This window comes from Desmodus rotundus, chromosome 13 (genome assembly GCF_022682495.2).
Source record: "Desmodus rotundus isolate HL8 chromosome 13, HLdesRot8A.1, whole genome shotgun sequence".
Lineage (NCBI taxonomy): Eukaryota > Metazoa > Chordata > Mammalia > Chiroptera > Phyllostomidae > Desmodus > Desmodus rotundus.
Window position 1 is genome coordinate 1,672,086 of NC_071399.1, and position 24,785 is coordinate 1,696,870.

The following is a 24,785-nucleotide window of genomic DNA, read 5'->3' on the forward strand; positions in this document are numbered from 1 at the left end:
GGTCGCACCCTCGCCTGCAGGTCGCAGTTCCTGCTGCTGAATCCTACTGCTTTGCCTACTGCTCCCAGGATGCCTCTGCCCCTGGGCGGGGAGGGGTGCCCCCTCACCTGAACCTCCCAGCAGGGGCTGTGCTTCTCGTCCAACCCAGCAAACAGGTTCCCCAAGGAGGGAGAGCAGACAGAAAAAAACGGTGAAACGGGCGAGGCCCAGCGACCACGCAAGGAAGAGAATTTTTTCCTGGAGAAGACTAGCATCATGAAAATTAAGACACCCCCCCCCGAAAAAATACATTTAAGTTCACATTTGGTTTGCAGGCATTTGTGACCCCTGCAACCCTTTCTACATCCTTGTCTCCCCCACAGCCATGGACGGGTCTTGGTGCTCCATCCGGGAGAGCGTGTTGCTGGTCTGGTAGAGAACCAGCTGTGAACTCAGTTCCTGCTCGGCAGGAAGGAACGAGCAGGACCCCGGAGGCCGATGTGTCAGATGCAGGTCACAGGAAGAAGACTAATAAGGCCAAATGGCCACAGAAATCGTTTGGGGGGTCAAACCGATCTTGTGTCAATCTGTGCAGGTTTTGCTCATTAATTTGTGGCCTGTGCTGGATCGAATGCCCCCACTCCATGCACCTGTAAACTGACCTTGCTCTTGAACCTGCTGTGGTGGAGTGGGTGTGCCAGTGTCGAGCATGCCACAAACGTGCCGGGCCAGCGATAGTGGTCACAGGAGGCAGCACTGTGGAATGAGTCACGTGTGTGCCCCTCACAGAGACCAGTGAAGCATGCTTCCCAGTGGCAGTCCCCGGGCCACAGCTAACACACGGAGGGTCAGGGGACAGTCAGCAGGGCATTTGGCTAGTTAGTGGAAAGCAAGGCCTAAAACAAGCTCTTCAGCCACTCTGGCTGACAAGTGGACAATTTCTTCCTCAGTCAAACCCACTCCTACCGTAAGAGCCAGCAGGCTCGCGCCTTGGCGTTGGCCCGAAGGCGTGGCAAGGGGATGCCCACACGAAAAGCTGACCTGAACGTGTGTGCGGCAGCGTCATTCACACTTGCCAGACCCCGAGGCAACCAACATGTCCTTCAATAGGTGAGTGGACAAAGGGGCTGTCAAGCCACAAAGAGACGTGAATAAACCTAAAATGCGTATGACTGAGAGAAGCCAGTCTGGCAAGGCCACAGGCTGCACGGTTCCAACGCTGTGATGTTCTGAAAAAGGCGACCCTGGGGAGGCGGGGAAACCTGCGGAGGTGGCTGCCGGGGCTGGGTGATGGGGAGGGGCGAACAGGCGGAGCCCAGGGGGTTTGAGGGCAGTGGAACTCCTCTGTGTGATGCTGTGAAGACAGACACATGTCACCGTACATTTGTCCACACCCACAGAATGTGCAGCGCCCAGAGTGACCCTGACGGGTGACGATGACGTGTGAGGACAGGTTCATCAGTCGGGACAAATGTCCCATCTGGAGAGTCATAGAAGCTGTGAGCGATGGGGGCGGGGGTGGCAGGGGGCCTATGGGAACCCCCTGCACCTCCCTCGCAAATTTTCTCCAACCTAAAACTGTTCTAAAAAAAGTAAACTCTTAATAAAAACGAGCTAACAACAACAAAAAACAGCCAACAAGCTTTTCCAGAAAACACACACACTACAACGAATGCCACTCTGACTCGGGGGCAGAGCCCGCACTCCTGCCCCGCTGTGCTGCACCCCCAAGTCCGTATTCGGGGCCCCCAGACACCCAGGATTCCAACCCACAGCAGCACAAACAACTAGGCCACAGTTTTCAGAAAGTTTCACTTTTATTGCATAGAAAATCTCGGGCATTTTTAGTTTAGAGAAATCTCTCACTAGAGGATTAGAATTGTAGATTTTTGCCTATAATTAAACTCCAAGTATATTCTGAGACATTTCAGTTTTTCACTGTATGGCTTAGGAACACCTACATCTCATCCTCTTTGTAGATATTAAAAATACCCTCTGTATGGACAGCTATTTTTGCTGTGTATTTTTGCACAGTGTAGCTCTTCTGTGACTCATACTTCTGCAGATGAGCATTTCATCTTTCTCTCCTTAATTTGAAGCAAAAAAAAAAAAAAAAGGAAAGGAAAGTGCAGAGAATCAGACTTCATTATTTCCTAGTTAATATCCGTGACTCCACTCCTGCCTGCGTGCGTCCTCACGTGGTCCACCGTGCCGAATTTAGAAAGCACTCGAGCTCCCTCTCTGATAAGTACACTCACCCTAGAGGGTTTTACAACACACATGTTTTGATTTTGGCAAAATACAAAAGGACCCTATTTGGATTCTTTCTAACAAAAGAATGCTTTAAAAGATCTGATGTTTTTTTGATTGAGGACCAGGACGACTTCAGATTGGAAGGGACTGACCTGTGTCTGGGCTGCCTGCCGCCTGGGAATCACTGTGTTAACCCCAGTTACAAAGGCGGAGTCTTCGCACACTCACTTGTGTGCCTGATGTCAACAAAACGCACGGCTGCTGATCCCCAGAGTTAACATGTCCTCAGTAATCAGCAAATTCGTCTCCCCGACCTGACACGTTACAGGTAAGCGCCACACACTCAGGATCCGGCATTGCCGGCCTAGTAAGCACCCCGCCTGGTAGGAATTGTTGGGGTGCCCCTTTCCAGGAGAGGAAAGGGAGACTGCAGGGCTGAGGTACTCACCGCCTCCCAGGGTGCAGGGGTGCTCCTGCCCAGGCTGACCCCCGGCCTCAGGGACAGGAGCCAGGCAGGGAGCTGGCGGGGCTGCTGGAGGGAGAGCTACACTCAGAGTCCTGGGGCCTCACCTTGGAGGGGCTTGTGGGGGGTGGCGCTGCTGGCACCTGTCAGAACAAAGCACTCAAGGACTAAACCATCTGTGTAGTCACTGACTGAAAAGGAGGATGGAACAACAAAACCTCCAGTGAATCGCACTGTCCTTCCTGGCCCGCCTAGGTAGAACCGGGCTGCCCCCTGTCCCACTGTGGACCCTCAGCGCCCCTCTGGCACCTCCCTGGCTTGGTGCTCTGCTCCAGGAACTGCTGGGCATCATCGAAGGCACGCCCACTCAAAGGCTCTGCCCTTCCCGGGAACTGGGAGCGAGCCGGGCCTGTTGGCGGTGCGTCCTCGGGGTTTGTACCCGGGTGCCAGCCATGCCCGCGGGCCACTGTCATTGCAGTGAAATCACACCCGCCGAGTCCACACTCCGTGTTGCCCTGTGATATATTTCCGTGCAACAAAGTGAGAGTGAGAAGCTTCAAGTTCCTGGCGGATCAGAAGAGGCTGCCTGGTGCAGCGTAAGTATGATGAGTGAACAGTACAGCTACGGAGAAGCGCATGGAACAACCTGCCCATTTTAGATGCAGGAGGGCGCGCCCTAGAATTGGGCTCTCAGTGGCTGAACGTCTAGGAGATGCATGCCCATGGAAGACCTCTGCTGCTTGGTCAGACTTGCATGCCTAAGTGAAGGGGGTCCTCGAAGAGGGGCATGGCCGCAGAGGGTGTGGCCGCAGAGGGGCGTGTCTATAGATGGGCGTGGTCGCAGGGGGCGTGGTCGTGGACTTCCCTGAACGCTGTGGTCTGCACGCTGTGTTTAGAAAAGTCAAGCTCCAGCCCACACGCTCTCCTTCCTGTCACCAAAGCTCAGCCCCCAGTTCAGATATTAAAGCACATGCCATTCGTTCGCTCTGCAGGGCCATTCGGTGGACATTATAACACAGAGCTACAAAGGGAGTAAGGCAGCCCCGCTTCCAGAGATGCGTTTTTGAGCCTAGGAATAGAGTGACTGACAGGACACCTGCATCGGAGCTTTAAGTGCTCCCTTCGGGGCACTGGCCAAACATCCGTGCCTGTCACCACGGCTGTCCCCTTTGACCTTTTAGCTTTTGTCCTTTGCAGGGCATGCGTCTTTTTTTCTTTTATAAGTATTTCGTGTTCCCTGGTACTTTATTGTTTCCCCCACTGGTTTTCAATGCCAGATGCCTGTACTATGAGAGAGGGACACACGTTTTTGTACATTCAAAGTGACCTAGTAACACAGAATGGAGGGCGGCGTGTTTCTCTGTCGCCGTCCGGTTTGAATGGAGGCCTCTCTGAAAGGGCCTGCCTGGACCAACTGCTGAGCACAGGAGGAGAGGAGCCGAGGCGCAGCCTGCTGGCTCGGCAGGGAGGCTGGAGAGACCCCACTGGGGCTGGAATCATGAAGCCTCCCCAGCCCTTCTTCGGATGACGGACTGACAGCACGGGAAATCTGCATTTGTAAAGGTGACTAAGTCAGGCTCCTACGTGGTAAAATATTCCACGCCGAAATGGAATCCAGTTTTAGCTGACATCGGAAATGGTGAACTCAACTCTGGGCAGAGAGTTGTTAGAAGTGGGTATTTCCACGGCCACCAGGCAAGGACAGCTGCCCGGAGATCACGGGCACCTGCCGTCTGCCCCCGGGATTTCAGACACGTGCGGAAGACCGGAAGGAGCACGTCTCCGGCCACTATTGCTCCGCACGCACACGCAGCCCGGCCCACCCCACGGCTGGCGCGCGGGAGTCCTGCAGTCTCGAGGTTGGTGGGAAGGAGTCGCGAGCAGACAAGCCCAGGGACAGAAAACGTCTTTCTGGACTCGTGGAGTCAGTCACCGTGAAACAAAGCGTGGGTGGAAAGTCTGTCCTGATCCCGGTCGTAACAAGGTCACCTACTCTGGGGAGTAAAAGGAGCTGGCAGGGAGCCGTAATGCCACTTGGAAGGGAGGGGACACACAGCTGTGAGGGACTGCAGAGTGCCCCCCGCACCCCCCCAGTGCCTGCTGGATGCACAGCTATCGCGGGCACCCGTCCCAAAACCTTGCAGCCAGACTCCCGGAGAGTCAGGGGTTCAGTACCCCGGATGCCACGTGGGAGCTGGGTGGCCGGAGGTACTGGATCATCCCTGCCTCCTCAGCAACCCCCCCCGGCCCCGGGGAAGTGGTCTGCATTCATGGGGTCCTGGCTCCCTTCCGCTCACACCCCCTGTGACCCTGGCGACAGAGACTTTGGTCTGGACTTTGCTTTCACAGGAGAGCAACACTCACCACAACGGAGAGAGGAGAAACGAATGGAGGCCATCCTGTAGTTAGTTATTGAGCTTGACCTTGACACCATCCTGTGGGAGGGAGGTGGGCCCCTGGCTGTGTGAACGGGGATGCTGGCACCTGGGAGGGACTGAGGACCTCGTCTGCCAGGCTAAGACACAGCAAGGCCTGGATCTAACCCCTCAGTGAGCACAGCACAGGCCGACTTTGCTTGGCCACTGCCCTCGTGTCCATGGTCCCCCATCACACACAGGAAGCAGCTCACCCCACACAGGCCCTGTGCCCTGCCCAGCAGAGAGCTGGCATGCCAGAGAAGCAGAGGAACCACCAACATCTCCACACACGTGGAATTGGGCAAATACTGTTCCAGCAGCTGCAATATGGGAAGAGTACGAGACAGGAGAAAAGGAAAGGGGCCGTTTGCTTCTGAAAATAGGTTTAACAGCCACCCATGAGTCAGGGCACTTGCCTGCCTACCAGGGCGGCTTTTAAACATGAGTTAAGTTCCACCGATCCAACCCACCGGGAGTCAAAACAGGGTCCCCTTAGAGTTTCTGCCTCCCTTGTTTTAAAAAGTAAACACTCTGAGAATCCCATTCTTTTTCCAAATACATGCAGTTGGCCGTGAAGTTTTAGGTTAAGGTGGCGGGTGTGGAAGAGACATTTGTTAAGTGAGTTGATACACAGGGGATACAGCATCTAAAGCGTCCCTTGTGCTGGCTGCTGTGGTGTCTTACAGCAGAGGCCTCACATCAGCTCATGGGCCACGAGAAGGATGCTGATTGTCAGGAGATATTTTGCTTTGACACAGATAGTTGCATTTAGACACCACTTGAGACACAGAGCTGAGGAGCATTTGAGATGTCAGTGCTATTGTGTTTCTTGGGTCTCTCTCTGGCCCAAGTCTCAATCCAATCTACAGTACGTCTTTTAAAAACCCTGTTCTGTCTGGTTTCCTTCAAAACCTGAGAAGATCTTAAAAATAAGATAATGTGCTTTGTTTCTTTTCTTTTCTTTTTCTTTTAAGTGTGGTCAGTCTTTTCTCCAAAACAGAAAGCATGCCTAGATTTGGCAATTTATCCTGAAAGAAGGAAGTCTACCTAACTCGGATTACATGAGATAATTATAAGAAAATAGTACTTCTTTAAATAAAAGGGTAAGCAATAATGGTACAACACCTTAGATAGTGTTCCATTTAAGAGATGCTTTTATCTTCACGGTGTTTAGGGCGCTCGTTTCTTTGCAGGTAGTTAAAGGCTACAGGCACACCTGCCTGTGGCCGTGTCTCACCTGCCTTCCCAGTGTTAGTAACATTCAACTGATCACAAGGTTGAAAATACTCAACTCTGTTTGACCAACAAATACGGCCAGTGCTCATTGTTTACCCTGGAAAGAATGTCCTAGCTTTGGGGAGGGTTAAAGCTGGGATTTTAGGAGCAGCGTTCAGCTTACCTTTGCTCCATTGAACGTGAAATATAGGACGTAATGAAATAAGCACCTGAGTGGAGGAACACACCTGATACTGAAGACGGGCCAGGAGCGTGGGATTCCGTGAAGCCTGCCTTCCAGAAGGACGGCTGAGAGCACCGCCCACAGTACTGCAGGTCCTCGCAAAGCCTCTCCCTCTTAGACTCACGACAGTCGGGGTGTGGCCACAGCACCCACCTGATGGCCCGGCCCGAACCCCAGACTGAGACACGGAGACCTTATCTTCCACACCTCCCCACCACAAGAACACAAGCACCGCCACAGGTAACTAATAACATGGGTGGAAGGAATGGACTGGGGGGTGGCTGGACAACACGCGATGGAGGGGGGGGCTCCTATGATAGTTAAAATTCTCTTTTGTTCTATTCGGAGTATTAGGATAGATATGGCAGAGAGGAAGCAAGAGAGAAGATGCAGTGGTCTCCTGCATCTCTGGGAGAGTGTCCACGCCACCCTAGAACTGGAAGGAAAGGCATAAGGTTTAAATTGGCTTTCACACGTATTGCCACACACATTTCAAATAGAAGGAAGGACGGTGGATGGAGACAAGCCCCCAGTTCCACAACCAGGGCACACATAGCCACACTACCCAGAGTTATAACGCCTGAGTGGTGCCTGCTGGGAGGGAGCTGTCCAGTGCTGAAGCCCTCTCATCTCTCCTTCCCCTACGGAGCCCGCGGAGGGTTGGGCCTGCTGTATGCAGGCAGCACACAGATCGAGTTGGGCAGATGGAGCATTTTATTTTCAGGTAAAACTTGAAGAAACACTTAAGATCTGAAGTGACCATCCTCAGCAATCCAAAGGTAGGACTAGTTAAAGAGTTAAATGAACTCCTGAGCCCAAGCCCGATTACGTTTAACCAACACCCCGGGACACAGACCGCAATGTCGTTCGGGTGAATATGAGACCAGCAATCACTGCTTTATAACGTCTGAAGGAGACACGTCTCTCTTAAGCACACACCCCCCACACACTTGTTCTCTACAACCCACTACCATGACCTTTTTGTTTTGGAGAAATTCTCCCAAATGACAACGGTGTCCTCCCTAGAGCCAAGTTTATAGTATATCCCTCTGTCAGTAGTTAAATTTACCAGAAATGAGGAATTGGCAATAGGAAACTATGCTCACATGGTTTACATGGCTGGAGTGGGGGAGATATAAATTCATAAGCCGGGGGAGGGCGGGGGGGGGGGGGGGACAGACATGGAGAGCGAGCAGGTAAGACCTGGAAGGGAGCCAGGCCCGGGGCTCTTGCGACCCCTAAAGCCAGAACCCCAATCACCTCATTGATTTTAGGTGCTAAAAGATTCACTTGGATTTCCACCCACTTATTGTGGAATTTCCTCTCACATTGGCCCATACAAATACTAATAGATGCGCTTTCTACTTTTATGTTACATGATTATTTTTTGTGGTTGTATTTAGAAAGAGTTGACTTTTCCTACTTCCAAAGTGTCTTAGTTTGTAATGTTTGATTTCTTGTTCTTTAACAAGTGGGCTTACACACGTGTTTTTTCCACAGTGGGCCCGAAAGGCAATTCATGAATTCCATGTCACTAGAAAATGAGGGGTATTCTGTGCCAAGATTAACTTAGATGTTCCTAGTTTTCATTTTATCGTTTTGCAAATTTTTTCCTCTGGTCTTCCTAACAGTATCTCCTTCCTCCTTTCCCTTTCTTCCTCCCTCCTTCCGTCTCTTCCTTTCTTTCCTTCTCCCTTTTTTAATTACTTTCTTTCCTCTCCCTCCCCCTTCTTCTTCCTCTTCTTCTCCTCCTTCTCTTTTTTCCTACTCCTCCCTCCACCTCCCCCTCCCCCGCCCCCCCCACTCTTTCTCCTCCTTCTTCTCTCTCTCCACACAGGTGTTTATGGACTAAACACAATTCACCAGACAACAAACTAGATGTTAAATGATACAGGAGAACATAAAAGATCTAAATAAATGAAGATGCACACGGTGTTTCCAGAATACAATTCTCCCAAATGAACCTACAAATTCCTATTGAAACCAATCCAAATCTCAATGCGAATTTTTAATTATTTGAATTTTTTCTAACTTGCAAAGGAGGAATTTAGTGAAAGAAGGGGAGATTTTGTGTCCAAACACAGAGAACCTAGATTAAGAAGTGCACAGGTGAACCCAGACCACTCCTGGCGTTGTCCCAGATGAGTTAGCTTCTGTCCAGGTGTGGGTGGGGGCTGAGGGGACAGTCAGAATGTCACCAGACTGTGTGTGTGAAACCAGATTTTGAATAAAAAGTGATTCTAAAAACAGGCTAAAAACTTTTGGGAAACATATACCCATCACAGTATACCCCAAAATAATTTCCAGAAAAATAACATCTTTGGAAGTACTAGAAACTTACATATATTCATATTTATGTCATATCATGCTGATACAGACCTCATTAGGGAAACTTTGGAACTAGAAGCTGGGAGGAAAAGATGAATCATTCTGACTGCCTAAAATTACACATAACTTCTGCATATCCCAGGCACCAACAATGAGACGCAGAGATAAAGCTGGTCCTCCCATGAAAACCCAGCAACGAGGGTCAGCTCTGGGACCTGTGGGACCCCCCCACCTACACTGCTGCTCCCAGCTCCCCACGCAGCTTAGTGGGGTGCCAGGGACGGCACAGCTCTGCCTCATCACTGCCTGCTTGCTGGCTGGGTGGCACTGGCAAGCCCTATCGGTCACAGGTCCTGGAGCTTCCACCCTCTGCCCCCAGCTCGCTCAGGGTGGCAAGAAGCATCTCTGTCCTGCAGGCCCCCTGGGTGGGGGGAATTGTCCCATCACTGTCAGCCCTGGGAGACCTCCCCCTCTTTCCTGGCCACCTGACCTGCCTGCGCAGTTCCAGGACCCTCTAATCTAACCACCCTACCATCAGCCACTCAGGCCGTCAGCTCTTTTTCCCTGGGATCCCGAATGTTTAACGCAGGAAAGATGCACTTTCACAAGGTTCCTGTATGACAGGCATGCACATATCAGTAAGAAAAAATATGAAAGTTGCAACCATAAAAAGGCAGATGATGAAACTGACTCAGCTGACCAGCTCTAAAGAGCAGTGATACACCCATCAAGTCCATGACAGAGACTCAACCTAGTCTATTACATAATCAAAGAGTCCACATTGAAACAACAGCATGACTTCATGCCTACTCGATTATATAAGGTTTTTAAAAATAATCCTTCCTGAGCAGTCACACAGCTATCAGAAAACTTAGGACTTTATTTTCACTGCTTTGGGGTAAATAAGTGAGTTCAGCATTTCTTGGTGAATTCGGCATTACATGTGAAATGACTGCACGTTTTGACCTGGAAATTCTATTTCTAGCAATGTTATCCCAGATTAATATGACTCTGTGCAAAGGCATATGTTCAAGCACGCTCACTCTAGCAATGTGTATTTTAATCTACGGAGAAAATAACCCAAACTTTGAACAAACTTGGAATGTGGCTGTGTCAAGTTTTTAATTAGGCATATAGTTTATATGCCTAAAGTCTGGAGTTTATGCCTAATTAAAAATGTGACACACCCACTTTTACACACACACACACACACACACACACTACACTGAGATTTCTACTTTTTTTCTACTGTAAAAAAAAAGTTTGGAAAAATATATCAAATGATAATGGTAATTACCTTTGGACAGCAGAAAATTCCAATTTTTTTCTTCAGTATGTCATTTCTGTTTTCTATGAAATATTTTAATATACAAAAAATAAAAAATGAATAACCTTTGTCTTAGTCTGTATTCCCCAGAAATTTACCCTAAGACAAGTAAGTATTCATAGGACAATCACTTTTCGAAGTGTCCTCTAATGGTCCCCGCAGGGTTTGGCGGGGAGAGAAACAGGCCGGCCCAGAGCGAGGCATCCCACAAAGCCCTCAGGGAGCATCCAGGTACCATGAAGCCCCCGAATTTTCCAGATTGGCCATGGATGTTGCCAGGTTAATGCTTAATGAGTATCAGCCACCCTTGGAGTGGAGCCTCTTGCTTCGGCTTCAGACTGTGACTGGTGGGGAGGGGCTGTGGCAGGTGGGCGGCAAACGGTCACCATGGGGACTGCCGGATGGGGCACAAGTGGAGCAGGGATGGAATCTCAGGGTCCTCAGCGTTAGTTCTGGGCACAAGCCCCTGAGTTTGCATTTTGAACTAGTCAGACAGATTTCAGTATCTGAACTCTCTTGAGTGGGACTTGGAAAAATCAGCCTCCTTTGCATGTGTGGGGACAGGAGGTAGATGGGAAATGTCTGTACCTTCCTCTCAACTTTGTTGTAAACCTGAACTGCTCTAAAAAAAAATAAAAAAGTAAAAAAAAATTTGCCTCCATTCCTAGTTTTAGCCCAAGTTGCTAATGAGATGCAAAACTGTTTGACTTCAGTGCAGTGTCTTTAATGTCTCAAATTCACTATTTGTCAGATTCTTAAATAAACGCAAAAGGAGTAAGTGAAACGAGGAAGAACATGGCAGTTCACATTCCGTCTTTTCCCGTTAAAGGAGCACAGGCCGCCGCAGGTTCAGTTTGCCTCTCCGCTGCACTCAAGTCTAACCCCCTTGGGACTGAGATATCACTTGGCAACTTTTTCAAACATCTTCAATTTCAAAACAAAGTAAGAAGTCACATAGACAGAGAGGATGGAAGCAGCAGAAGGGAGCTGTAAACGACTCTGGGTGCTGAACCGGTTCCCGGCCGGCTGTGGCAGGGAGTGGCCATGCTCCCCCGGGGGTCCTATCCCAGCCAGTCCACATGCGATGGACCTCGGGGTTCTGTTTTAATGGAAAGGAGTCCTGAATGCCGTTCTGAGAAAATCAGGATAGAAAGGATACCAGGACAGAAAGAAGTCTCTTTCCCCACTTTGCTTATTTCTGTCTCCATCCTCCCCGGAGGTGGCTGTGTGTGCCTTGTCACCTTCAGGATGACACCCTCTGAACTCAGGCCCCCCAGCACCCATGACCGAGGCTTGACCTCTCACACAGCCAGCCCGAGCTCCTCACTGCTCAGCACTCGTTGTACCAGAAATGCAGAAACTTGGTGAGACAAAAAGAAGACAAGGAAAGAAGAGAAGAAAAATGTAGGGGTAAAATACATCTCTAGGATGACAAGGAAGGCATGACGCTTTCCGACTATCTGGGTTGAGGAGGCCGGTCTCTTTCACGAGGGGATGCGGTGTCATTGCCACCACTCTCTGTGCTTTTATCCCATTGGACTGTCTCTTCCTTCCACGCTCCCTGGGTCTGCAGTCAAAGGCTCTGCATCTCGCACCCCATCTAGAAACATCTGCAGACATCAGGTGCCTGCGAAGTGCAGGAGCGCATGCAGGCAAAGCCGAGCATGAGCTCAGTGACAGCGAGGGACGGTCGCCTGTCCACGCACAGTGTCAGGAAGATCTAGGGGAACCTCGGAATCAAAGCGCCAGAGCACAGCGAGCCCACACGGTCACTGATGCTGACGTCAGAGGTACTCGCGGTCCATCTGAGCAGACTGGGCGTGACCTAGTGTTCGCCCAGCTCCTTCTCCACTGCCCACCTCAGCCAGGACTCGAGCATCACCGTCTCACCCCCACCGTGCAGCACCCCCACCGTGCACCTCACTGGGGACAGCCAACAAACATCACACGTGCATGTGTGTGATGTGTGTGCGAAGGAGGAGGAACCCCCACAGGGAGTTCAGCTGGAGGAACCACCTTCCCCATAGCCGCTATCTGACAGTGGACTCCAAGAGAGAACAAACAAGAACGAGACAGCTTTCAGAAGAAAGTGCCGCAAGTGGAGAGTATAATCTTCAAATCCCAGTGACCCCAGCAGGGTTCCAAATAGCTTTTCAGATGCTGAATTCCTCGTGTCCACGGGAACTCCTCCAGTGGCCGGCTGTGGCATTCTCGGCTGCTGCTAACTTTAAAATGCCTTATTCATTCTGTGAAAGGATTCTTTCCTTATTTTTGATATTTTCTGGTAAACAGACATATTAACATTTGAACAAACTTATAATGTCTTATTTGCCCTTGCAATATATGACTATCTGTGACTGTGTAGGGAAAGGGTGGTTGCAATCACACCTAGACCTGGAAATAAATGGTATGTCCTTCCAGATGCAAAAGTAACGTAAGATTCATGTGCTACAAAGTGTGTGATACTGAGCAGGGGAAGGATCGAGTGATCTCCATGTTGGATTATGCAACAAATTCTATGTTCAGAATCTTATGTTATTCGAGCAAGCTCGGAAGGTACCAGATGCCCTCTGGTTTCCTCCAGTGCTAGCTGCAATTCAGTAAAGAGGGGTTGTGATATCATGCAGACATAAAAGTCATATATTATAGAAAGGTGCATTTCCTTAGTCTTATTTAAAGATCATACGTGTAATGATTTCCTACCGTAAAATGGACTATTCAGGGATATTAGCTAATTGTTAATATACATTAAGGGAATCCTGGCCACTTTCCAAGGTAATGATCAATTCCTAACTTTGAATCTAAAGTTATGATTTATGGCTGGCTCAAAAATACTTCCCTAGCAAAGCATTAATGGAAGTTGTTCACTTAGTAGACAAGGAAGAGTTTGTGGAAATGACCTTTGAAATATCAATTCAGTCATATTCACTATTGAGTCCTAATAATTTAATCAACATAAGTTATTAAACATTCAATATGTATTCATTCTTGTGTCTCTTCTAAGAAGGGGTGCTGGTTCAGGGGCCCCACAGCCCTGCGTGGAAATTTGCTTCTGACACTCACTAGACCAGAGCTTCATCAGGAGCAAGTTGGACACACTCAGCACATATCTCTCAACTGGCTCCTCTGCAGGTCTGACGTACTGGGACGCCCCGCGTGCAGCGGAAGCCTCCAGCCCTCCTGACCTCCCTCAGGTCGGACACCCCTACCATCCCAGTGCACGGCAGGCTGCACCTGTCCGGCACAGTATTTGTTCACCTAATGATTCAGGTGATGCCTTCACTCTCCTCATGCTGTCCGCTCCGTGAGGCCTGGGCCTGTGCGTGTCTCTTGGCCCCAGTATACGCTGACCGAGTGCAACATCTAATACACTCTCAACAGATGTCCCCGAATGGCTAACTGACGATGGTGTGCTAGTCTGAAATGCCTGTCTGTTCCCTCCGGGCGGCTTGGCCTTTAGTTGGGTAATAATTAAGAAACACCAAAGCCTTATGAAATCAAGTCAAAATTTATTTAAGAAAATCTACTTATACCATGAAAACACTTGCCTTTCTGAGCCGGGGGACAAAATTCTTAAAGAGGAACTCTGTTCCTTGTTAAATCGATATTGAACCCATGAATGACTAAATTAGGGAAAAAGCACTATTCTCCATTCCCCCAAGAGCTGGTTGTCAACCATGAAAGTTTGGGGAGTAGTTTATTTTTCTTGCTGCATTAAAACCTTCCATTAAACTCCTTTGAGCCAAAAATATTTGAAATACTGAGTCCCAGGGGAAACCTCACCCTTGGTCACAGCCCCAGAATCCACCCCCGAGAAGTGGTTTCGGTGGGGAATTCAGTCCAGCAAGACCTGTGCAGATGCAGGGGGTGCTGATTTGGGGGAACGCAGATGCCTCTTGATAAGTCACCAGCACATACGCTCTCTGCAAAGAAGTCTTGGACATGTGATATAAAGTAGAAAAATTAAAATACACACGAAATTGTAAGAGTTAGCATTCTGCATGCACAAAGATATCGGATGAGAACCTCACTTCCAGTATTCCATTGCCCGCCAACTGAAATCCAAGGAAGTGGCCACGGCTGTTCGTCCTCTTACCTGGACACACTGTGACCAAGGGTGAGGCTGTGACACTGGCAAGTGGCAGAACCAGGCACTGGACCCTCTTTCCTGTGCTTCTGAACTGGTAGCATCATGAAATGCGAGCGCGCACAGCCTGCCTACCCAGAGTTAGACTCAGTCCGGGGATTCTACCATCTACAATATAGGTTAAAATATAAACACATTTATTTTATCCCCAATAAAAATCCAGAAAAGGAAAGACATATTGGCTAGGTAGAATTAAGGGCATATTGTGGGCAAAATTTTAAAAATTAAAAAAAAAAAGTTTTGCACAAATTAAAAAAATCAAATAAAATCGATTTCTGGTCAAGGGCTGATTGGCTGTCCAGCATCGTAAGGAGCATGAAGTAGTCTGCATACACATGAACAATTAGTGAAGAGCGCTCTGACCTGCAGAGCACAGGTGTGCCGGGGCGATGCCGCGCCAGGGCAGGGGCATTCAGTCCCAGCCGAGCAGCACGGGGCTCCGGAGTCTCGGCCTGGCTTCTCTCCTGTGTCGGAGCCTCTTCGCCACCACCCAGCCTCTGGAGCAGGACCGAAGAGCAAATCCAGGCCCTTCAGCAGGAATAAAATGCCAGCCACATATGTAACTTAAAATTCTCTACTGGCCTTGTTTAAAATAAATAGTTTAAAAAAATGGCTAAAGTTGATTTTAATAACATTTATATGAGTATATCCAAAATATTACCATTCCCCGTGTGATCAGTGGGAACATTATTAATGAGGGAACTCCCATTCTTTTACTTAAACTAAATGTTTGGAATTCAGGGGGTATGTTTAACCTTTCTGCGCCCCTCAGTGTGGGCTCACGACCTCTCCAGGGCTCCGTAAGCACATGTGCTGAGGGGCCCCCTGCGTGACCTGTGGCACCTGACGAAATCCAAGTTCAGTCTCTCACCAGGGATGAAAACCTTGAGCAGCATCCCCTCTGCTCTGTGACACAGCATCCCCGCTGTCCCTGTGGTGGGAACAGCAGCTCCCTCAGAGCGATGCTGGGAGTGTCGGCGATTCTCCGTGTAAGGAGCTCAGAAGAGTTGGGTACCCAGTGGAAGCAGGGTATAAAGACCAGTTACTCTCATTAGCTCATAGTAACTACTTCAGTAGCCTTTATCAACACAAAGCTAAAGTGCTTGAACTTTATCATTTTATACGATTTTAAAGACTTGTGGCAGAAACTTCAAAAAACTGTGCCACGTTAACCCACATTAATCTCCAGTACTGAATTGGGGGTGAGTTTTAAGATTTATGATTTATACGAAAAGATTCAGCTTCTAAAAATTCAAACTGCTCTTCTCATATTCAATATATTTTTCTTTTATAAATGAGCACCTTGCTGTTTTTCTTTTCTTCTTTTCATAGTTTATGCCATAGCCATTAATAATTTGATTATGCCTTTATGTTCACTCTATAGGTAAGGTAAACAAGGTAAGACATCTTTTAGGGGTTTTTTTTGTTTGTTTCTTTACTTCATAGAAGCACATGATGCACAATTGGAATTATTATGTGAACTATAACACTTAGTAGATTTTGGATGTGTGTGGACATGCTTTCCAATTAGGTTTTTAGAAAAAAATATGCAGATAATGTAATTTTGTATTTCATAGATAAGCGAACAGCATCTTTATACCATTCCAATGAGTTAATGAGAATCAGTCAACTGGAAGTTTCCATAATTCATATGTAACAATATATTTACTCTGAGGAAATTGAAAAGCCCAAGCAACTACCTTGCATATCACCAATATAATAAATTACATAAAGAATGAAGATGGAAGCTTTATAAACTAGCTCATGGTGTTTAAATGGCTTACAAGGAAAGTCTAAGACCCTTTAGTCTGAAGCTCATCGAACTGAACTGCTACCCTCCCCGCAAATCAAACTTAAGAGCGGAATAAAATAGGTATGATGTTAGAGGCAAGGCCGTAAAAGAACACTTGTTCTAGGATTTTCGTTGTCTGTACTATTCCACCCAGTGAGGTGTGCGTGAAAACCAAAGGATGGACCAGATTCTATCAGTGAAGGAGTCAGCATTTCAGAGAAACGTGGAGGCAAGAGGAAAGGGTCCCTATGACCAGCGATAAAAGATGGACCAAGGAAACGACTCCAGGGCATCGGCAATCACGGCCTCACTCATTTCTTCCCTTGGCGTGTCTAGATAGTTGTGAAGCGCAGGCTGCATAAGAGAATGGCACACAGTCCCCTGCCACGGAATTCCAGGTTAATCTGCTTACATAAGAAGGCAAAACCTAGTGCCAGTTCGGGACAGACTCTCACGGGCGAAGTTTCTTCAGTCAAGATACTTTGAATACTGTTTGTTAACCATTTGAATAGGAACCGCTTATCAAAACTACTGTGTTAAGTTCAATGATATAAAAGTGTTATTTATTTTTGTTCTAGAGGAACAGAACGTAAAAGACACGATGTAATAAACCCAGCAGTGTGAGGACCACAGGCAGGGGCCACAGGAGCGGGGGCATTTGTGAGTTTGGTCCTGGAGACAAACAAGGAGTGAATGTGCTTTTCGTCCATTACTGTGAATTAAAACGTCATGTCATATGTGGTACCGGTATTTACTTTAAAATATTACCGGGGTTCTAGCAACCCGAGATTTTGTGTGTTGAAAGAATTTCTAGTGGTCATTAAGATAAAAGATTTGTACTCACTCATGCCGTGGTTTCCTTTTGTCTGTTTTTTTTTCCAATTTTTATTGTTATTCAATTACAGTTGTATGCCTGTTTTTAATACATGATTTTATTTTAAGGATACAGTTTCAAATGCCAGTACTGCAGAGAAAGAGGAAAAGGCACACTGCTTTTCTTTTTTCTCTAATGCAGTGAAATCAGTGCCATCTGCCTGAGTCAGCACTGGCCCCTAACAAACAGACCGATTCTCCACATACACTTTTCTGATAGGGCTTCAGAGCGACCGTGCAGGTGTGGGCTGAGGGTTAAAGAAGAGATAAAATAGAGCATGAATAAGATTTTTCTCATTAGCAGGAGGCCAAGAAATGACCGTGTTTTGCATGTCCTGCCACTTCTACAGTTTCAACTCTGACATCACCAGAAATCCGCTGGACAGGAATGGTCAGCTCCACCGTCTTCCCTCCCTGGAGCTCAGCAGGTGCTCAGGTGGGGTGAACACAGGTGTCCCTGGCGACCTGCACTACGTGGCTGACACAGACGCTGCCACAGCCCGAGCCTGCCTGTCACAGGTGAACAACTCCGGGTTGGGGGCAGAGGGGACTTCTTTTTCTCTCTTTGGGATGTGGCTGCTTCCCATCAAAGATATGGGCTCTGAGCCCCTTTAAAGCTCAAACGTGCATGGAGCGCTTCCACTGGCCGCGACAGAGAAAGGCCCCTAATTTACTCAGCATCCTCGTGTCCACTAAGAGACAAGCTATAAAGGGGGTGCAAAGGAAGGAAAATGATGTTTCAGAAACTGCCTCTCCCTAAAGCAGCCGGAATAGAAATGCCCAGAGTGTGTGCGGCGTGTGTCCCGCCAATGCTGTCGGAGAAGAAACCCCATTCCTACCCCCCTCCCCTTCTACCAGGCAGGCATCGGCATCGAGGGTGATGGCTCTGCCTCGCTGAACCCCGGAGAAGCAGATGAAATGCTTATGTCAGAAGACAGCACATTAAAGTGCGCATTTCTTGACAACATTCTAGGCATGAACAATGATTCCAAAAAATAGCCTTGTCTTACTGACCTGTTGAAACTCACATCAACCTCCAGTTAGTTCCAAAAGGGACAGATTTTAGCTTGCTTCTAACATTCCTCTAGCCGACAGAGATATTTATGTATGACAAAGAGTGGAGGAAACTATTTTTAAAAATATGTGAAGTTTATTCTAAATCACTAACATACACTTCATTGGTCAATTCATCGACTGAAAGAAATGCTGCATGCTTTGGTCTTAAGAATGAATATATTTTGGAAGAAAATGAGCTTAGAAAGAAATCAAAATCAAACACGGAATGCTAGAGAAGATCTTTCTGTTAAAAATAATAATCACTTCCACCCAGAGCCTGTGTTTTGATGGGACATTAAACGCACTAACATTCATTTAAAAAAACAAAAAAATCAGAAGTATGTAAACATGCCACCAACCTATCTCAAAACAAAAGTTTGATTTATGGCCTACAAATATGCCTTGTTCTTTGTATTCTTTCTGCATACAAAGGAATTTCTAAAAATAAGCATCAGAAGCTTTCTGGTTTGCTTTGTCTTCTAATCATAATGAGCACACACCCGTGAACGTGTTAGCTCTTCCCAGAACCCCCCGAGAAACGTGTGCACCAAAGTTCAGATCTCCCGCGAACCTCTTTGCCGCGCCTCTAAGAGAGAGGGTCTCCGGGGCTGCACCAACTTCAGCGCACACACTGCGTGAGGCAAAGACTTGCTGTTCCGAGGTTCAAGGACCCTCAGGAATTCAAGATGAAAACAGCCAAGATAAGCCCCTGACTCGCGGCCTTTAGAAAACGCATTTGGAGAGCTCACACCGCTGTTTGGGAGCGTCCAGGGCTGTCGCTGAATTTCATCAGGCACAAGAAAATAATTCCAGAAAACAGAGCAGTATTCTTAGGGTTTGGGCCAGCGTGGCCTTGTCCAATCGCAGTGTGAGATGAAAAGAGTATTTGCGAGAAGGTCGATCTCCTCTCTCTAAATTTCTTCCGTGTTTGTAATAATGTATTGCTGATCGAATAATTAATGATCGTATAACTGCATAAAGCCAGGTCCAAGCCCCATCACAATATTTCACCGAGAACACAATGAAGAGTTTCAACAGTAACAGAAAATAATTTCGAACAGATTTCAATGACATGTATGGCAGCTTCGGCCTAGTTCCTAAATTATATCATGAACTTCCTGGACATTGCAGGAAAATTAGATTTATTCTACACTAAAGTTAATCAGTTTTATAGAAGGTCTATTTGTGCAAATAATGAAGCATTGTTTTATCATTTCAACAAATACTCAGTTAGGTGAACATGACAGGTGACCCAGGTCATGTGACTGTTCTGTGACACGTTGTCAGCATTTCATACCAGCACAGAAATTATTGGTGACAAAATGGTCTAAAACATCAAAATCTCTATTTACTTCAGCTTATTGCAATCAGATCCCCCAAGGTTACAGTGTTGGGGACTCTCAGTCACCATTAGGCAGATAACATGAATTAATATTTAACTGATAGAATCCTATTTAGTCATAAAACCATATTTCCTTAAATAAATTGATAACTCGATGATACTTTCATCTGTATACACTTGTTTTGATTGACCTTCATATTTCATAGACACCCACTGTCACCTTTACAATGTACTGATTATGTAGACGTAGTTTAAGTGTCCTTCCACGTCCTGACTCGGCCAGGCAGGAAGCGAAGGGGAACCCCGCACGCGCGCGGCGGCCTAGACTTGGGCCTGGCCGGTCTGTGTCCAGTCAGCGGCGACGCCGGTGTGAGCGGGACTGAGAGCTGGACGGTCTCCTAACTCAGCGGGTCTGAGAGCTGGGCGGTCTCCTAACGCGCGTCTGCAGATCCACAGTCTTGCCTGTGCCGGGGCAAAGCTTTGTTGCTCCGTCGTCTGAAATCTTAACCAGCTGCTAACGGGTCGCCTGCAGCTGGCATTGACCTCGCAGCCTCCTGGTGTCCCAGTCCCGCGGGGGCCCCGTGCTGCGGACACGCTTGGGCAGGACTAGGTCGCCGCACTGTGTGGGGAAGGACACGTGGGTGTGGGCGTCGTCACTACACTGGGGAGGGTCTGGGCCCAGGAAACAAGCTGCAGGACACTAGGGAAGGGCACGGATGATTGCCCTGGCGCGGGAGCAGCGCCATCCGGGGCGCGGGAGAAGGGGTGCGGTTCACGGTGTGGAGGGCCCCCAGGCGTCGGCCAAGTGTACCCAGGGAGACGGCGGCACCCCAGGCTTCCATCTTTCCTTTAGGGAGTTCTCACAACGAGGACGCATACTCTGGATATTAATATTTTTGTTTTAAAAGCACCTAAGAGAGCGATGCCAGATCGTTGGCTCTCAGCAGAGCTGCGTGCCGATCGAAAAAGCGAAGCAGCCAAGCGGGTCCGCAAAGACCCTCCACCCAGGCCGCCTGGGCAGCGGCTCCGGGTCAGGCCTGGGAAGGAGATGAAGGCTGGGCTGCGGGAGAGTGAGGAAGACTGCCATGGGGGATGGGGGGCGGGGACAAAGACGGGAAGCTGCGGAGTAAAGTGTGTGCAGCGAGTCAGCACGAAGGGACACGCGGGCAGAAAGAGGAAAGGGGGTTCAGAAGGCGCTGCGCTCACCGGGGATGCGGAGGCCGCTGATGGGACTGAAAAGGGGTCCTAGGCCTCCCCTGCGTTTGCTCAGGTCAGCGCCTGCGGTGAGATTTCCCTCCCTTTTCATTCAGCACGAGTGTCCATCAGGCGCTTCTGAATGCCACTGACTGCGACACCCTGGAGAAAGGGCATGTGTCCCCCGCCTCTGTGAGACTAAGGTTTTGGGTGAAATTTCATCAGAAAGCGAGATGTCAGCTTCTACCAGGGACTAGTTACCGGCCACAGTGGATACCGGACTTGGGGGACGGGGTGCGAGGGGAGTGGGGAGAGCAGGGAGTGGGAGACGGCACAGCCTCACGCACGGGCTGAGCCACTCAGCACCCACGGGAAAGGTGCGCGGGGGCCTCCGAAACAAACACAGCTCGTCTTGGTTTCCAGCGTGACCTGCGCTCCCACTGACCACCAGCACACGCACTTTCTTGCAAAAGGCGTCCCCTCGTTGGAGAAAAGGAGACAAGGAAAGTGGGTTCCCCGGCTCGCACGTGGAAAATACCTCTTAGGTTTTCCCGACATAGAGTTCTATCTCATTGTACAGTTTTACTATGTACTTACATATACGTGTGAATATTTGTGTATTAGCATGTGACTGTGTGGTAATATATACATAAATATACATACACACATACACATGTTTTATCTCTACATGACTGTGACTTTAACATAGAATTACAGTTAGTGATATTTAAAATACAAGGATTCTCCTCACACGGATACGTGCGTTCAAGATTTTGCTATTTTCTGTAAGCGCGCATTTCTCATATGCAGATAAAATTCGCCATAAAAATGAACACAGAATCTGCTTGGGAAGCCAAATTCCTGCCTTCTGCCTCCGCAGAGAAGGTGTTGGCCCAGAGGAGGGGCGGAAATGCATCCTTCCCAGGTGAGGTATCAGGCGGGCCCGTACCTTCCCGGTGTAACCGGCCACACGCAATATGCCAGACACGGCTGCATGATCCCGGTGGGTGCGGTTTGCCTTGCAACTGAAAATTATAATTTTCCATGTTTTGAGTTTTCTCATGTCAAAATACAATTTTGAAAGCAAGCCAAACAGCTTAATCACATGCTTAAAATGGATGGAATTACAGGGCAGATTTATGAAAAGAGAAGGCTATGCTATCGCAATCAATATTTTAAATTGTATCAAGTTTGTAGCCAAGTTAATGTAATTCAGCTACCACACTAACTGTGTACAATTAATATGATTAGAAATAAGCCATCAGGGATAATATGGTAATGCAGGAAGCTTGTGACTGTGGGGTCATTCAGTGAGCACGGAAAACAGTTAATGATTTGATAAAGTGTTGGGAAGGAAAATTAGAACAATCAGCCACAAGTATCATCGGTGCCAACACTGTATTTGAACCTCTCAACTGGACCATCACAAGAGTGTTGAGAAGCTGGATTTCACATTCAGACAGCATGCATTATTTACCATAATAGCACCTCGCCGGCATCTTAGTGCCCGGCGCTCTCCATATATGAATAACAATGTGTCGTGAACAATTGAAGAAGTTATGTTGAACTGAACACATATAACACTGACTGAAGCTCTTGGAGGGATTCGCAGAATTGTTTAGTTGACGTGACAAGTGAGATTTACAGGCTCGCAATGTCTCTTATCAGCATGAGTTTTCCTGAACAAATGTTTTTAAACACATAGTGATGGGAAAATCATCCTAACTTCCTAATGGTTTTTCATACACACACCCTGATTTATTCTAGAAGTAATCTAACTAATGGCCTTTAAAGTTTTACTGCGGTTAAACCACAGAAATGCAGTCTCGCCCGCTGCCTGTTATACCATTAATGCCATTCGAATATATTCTATGGAAACTGCTTCCCTTTACAATTCACTTTGTAAATAAAGGGCACCATACAACACTGCAGTTTTCTTCACACCCCGATTACCAGGAAGCTCAGCGAGTACGAGGTTCGATTCCACCTTGGCAACAAGGTTGAGTTTCAACTCTTCCATCCACTTTTCGCTCCACGAGTGCCGACCTCCATCCCTGTACCCACACACACGCCCACAGGGTGGGGTTACAGCGGCAAGCACGCAACACGCAGAGTTTATCCTTGTATTGTTATTTACTGACTATTGTACCACTTTCCACAGGAACAACTGTAAACCTACTTTCACCCGCCCCTGCGTGTATGTGTGGAAATGTCATGCACGGATATGTTTTTTTCATGTACATTGATGTATAAAAACTAATAATTTATTATATCACATTTCAGGTATAAGTAATGTATGGAAACATTCATATATACATACATGTATATGTCCACATGTAGTTCCACATATACATATACAAATGTGTTGGTTTTTTACACATCTATTTCACATATGTAAAATATATATGGATAGATATTTCCTTGAATAAATCTTGTATCAGACCACATGATTCATGCTTGGGGAAATATGCCATTTAAAAATGGAAAGTAGCCCTGGCCTGTTTGGCTCAGTGGATTGAGCGCCAGCCTGCAAACCAAAGGGTCCCCAGTTCGGTTCCCAGTCAGGGCACATGCCTGGGTTGCAGGCCAGGTCCCCCGGTGAGGGGCGCGCTAGAGGCAACCACATATTGACGTTTCTCTCCCTCTCTTTCTCCCCTCCCTTGCCCTCTCTAAAAATAAATAAATAATTTTTTTTTTAATTTTAAAAATAAAAATGTACACCATGCACAAGAATGATGTCCTTAGAAAAAGAGCACAGGTGCAAATAAATAAACATTTCCAGTGGAAAACGATCTCCACACAGGAGAGGAGCGACAAACGCAAACCTCACTCCCGGTGTCACGTTAAAGTAACGTCTACATGTTGCTGTACTGCCCGCCATGCAGAAACCTGCTCAGCACCTGTGAGCCTGACCGAGGATGCACGCGGGATGGGTGGCCTGTGTCTCACCCTCCAGGCAAGACCTGCAGCAGACACCTGGTTCGCGAAAACGTGTCCCGTTTTCAAGTACAAGAACGTGATCTCAAACTAGGTTCCTGATTCAGAGGCCTATAATTTCCGTAATGATGCTATCTGGGTACCTTTGTCTATAAATGGGAAAAATGACATGATTTACCATCCATGGCTTGTGAGAAATAAATGGCATAGGAGCTGTAGAATGCTAGACTAGCCCACGGTGACAATGGCTTGCTCTTCAATGGCACTTGCTATTGTTACATGGAAAAGAATCTTCGCAAAAGGAGGCAGAAACATACAATGGGGTAAATATAGTCTATTCAATGAATGATGTTGGGAAAATTGGACAGATACGTACAAAAAAGAAAAGGAGACTAGACCACCTTTTTACACCATGCACAAGAATAAACTCAAAATGGGTTAAAAGACTTAACTGTTAAATTCAAAACCATAAAAATCCCAGAAGAAAACTCAGGTGGTAAAATTATGGACATCACTCATAGCAATATTTTTTCCTGATGTATCTCCTTGGGCAAGGGAAACAAAAGAAAAAATAAACAAATGGGACTACATCAAACCAAAACGTTTTTGCACAGCTAAGGAAACCCCCGATAAAGTGAAAAGACAACCCACCGTATGGGAGAGGATATTCCCCAATGATGCATCTGGTAAGGGGCTGATATCCAAAAATTTATAAGGAATTCATAAACTCAACGCCAAAAAACCCCACCCAAAACAAACAAACAACCCTATTAAAAAAATGGGCAAATCACCTGAGTAGACACTTCCCAAAGAGGACATACAGATGGCCAGTAGACATATGAAAAGGTGCTCAACATCACTAACCGTCAGAGAGATACAAATTCCACCACAATGAGATCTCACCTAGGCCTGCCAGAATGGCCATCATCAGTTAATCAACAAACAACAAGTGCTGGAGGGGATGTGGAGAAAAGGGAGCCCTCGTGCACCGCTGGAGGGAATGCAGACTGGGGCGGCCACTGTGGGAAACAGAATGGAGATTCCTCACAAAATTAAACATGAATCCGCCTTATGGCCCCTCCTCTGAGACCCAGAGCTGCGCATGGCACTCCACCGCTCGGGCATCCTTCCTCTCTCTTCGGAGTCCAGCTTCTCATGCCCAGACATCTGGGGCACAATTTGAGTGCCGCCTACACCTGGCTGCTGAGAGCATGATAA

At 47.7% G+C, this 24,785-nt stretch overlaps 1 protein-coding gene across 1 annotated transcript in view; it reads right to left on the reverse strand.

Annotated features, from left to right (window-relative positions):
• CSMD1 (CUB and Sushi multiple domains 1) overlaps positions 1-24,785 on the reverse strand; it is a 1,050,215-nt gene that overhangs the window by 914,427 nt on the left and 111,003 nt on the right. The gene's annotated exons all lie outside the window — the stretch shown is intronic.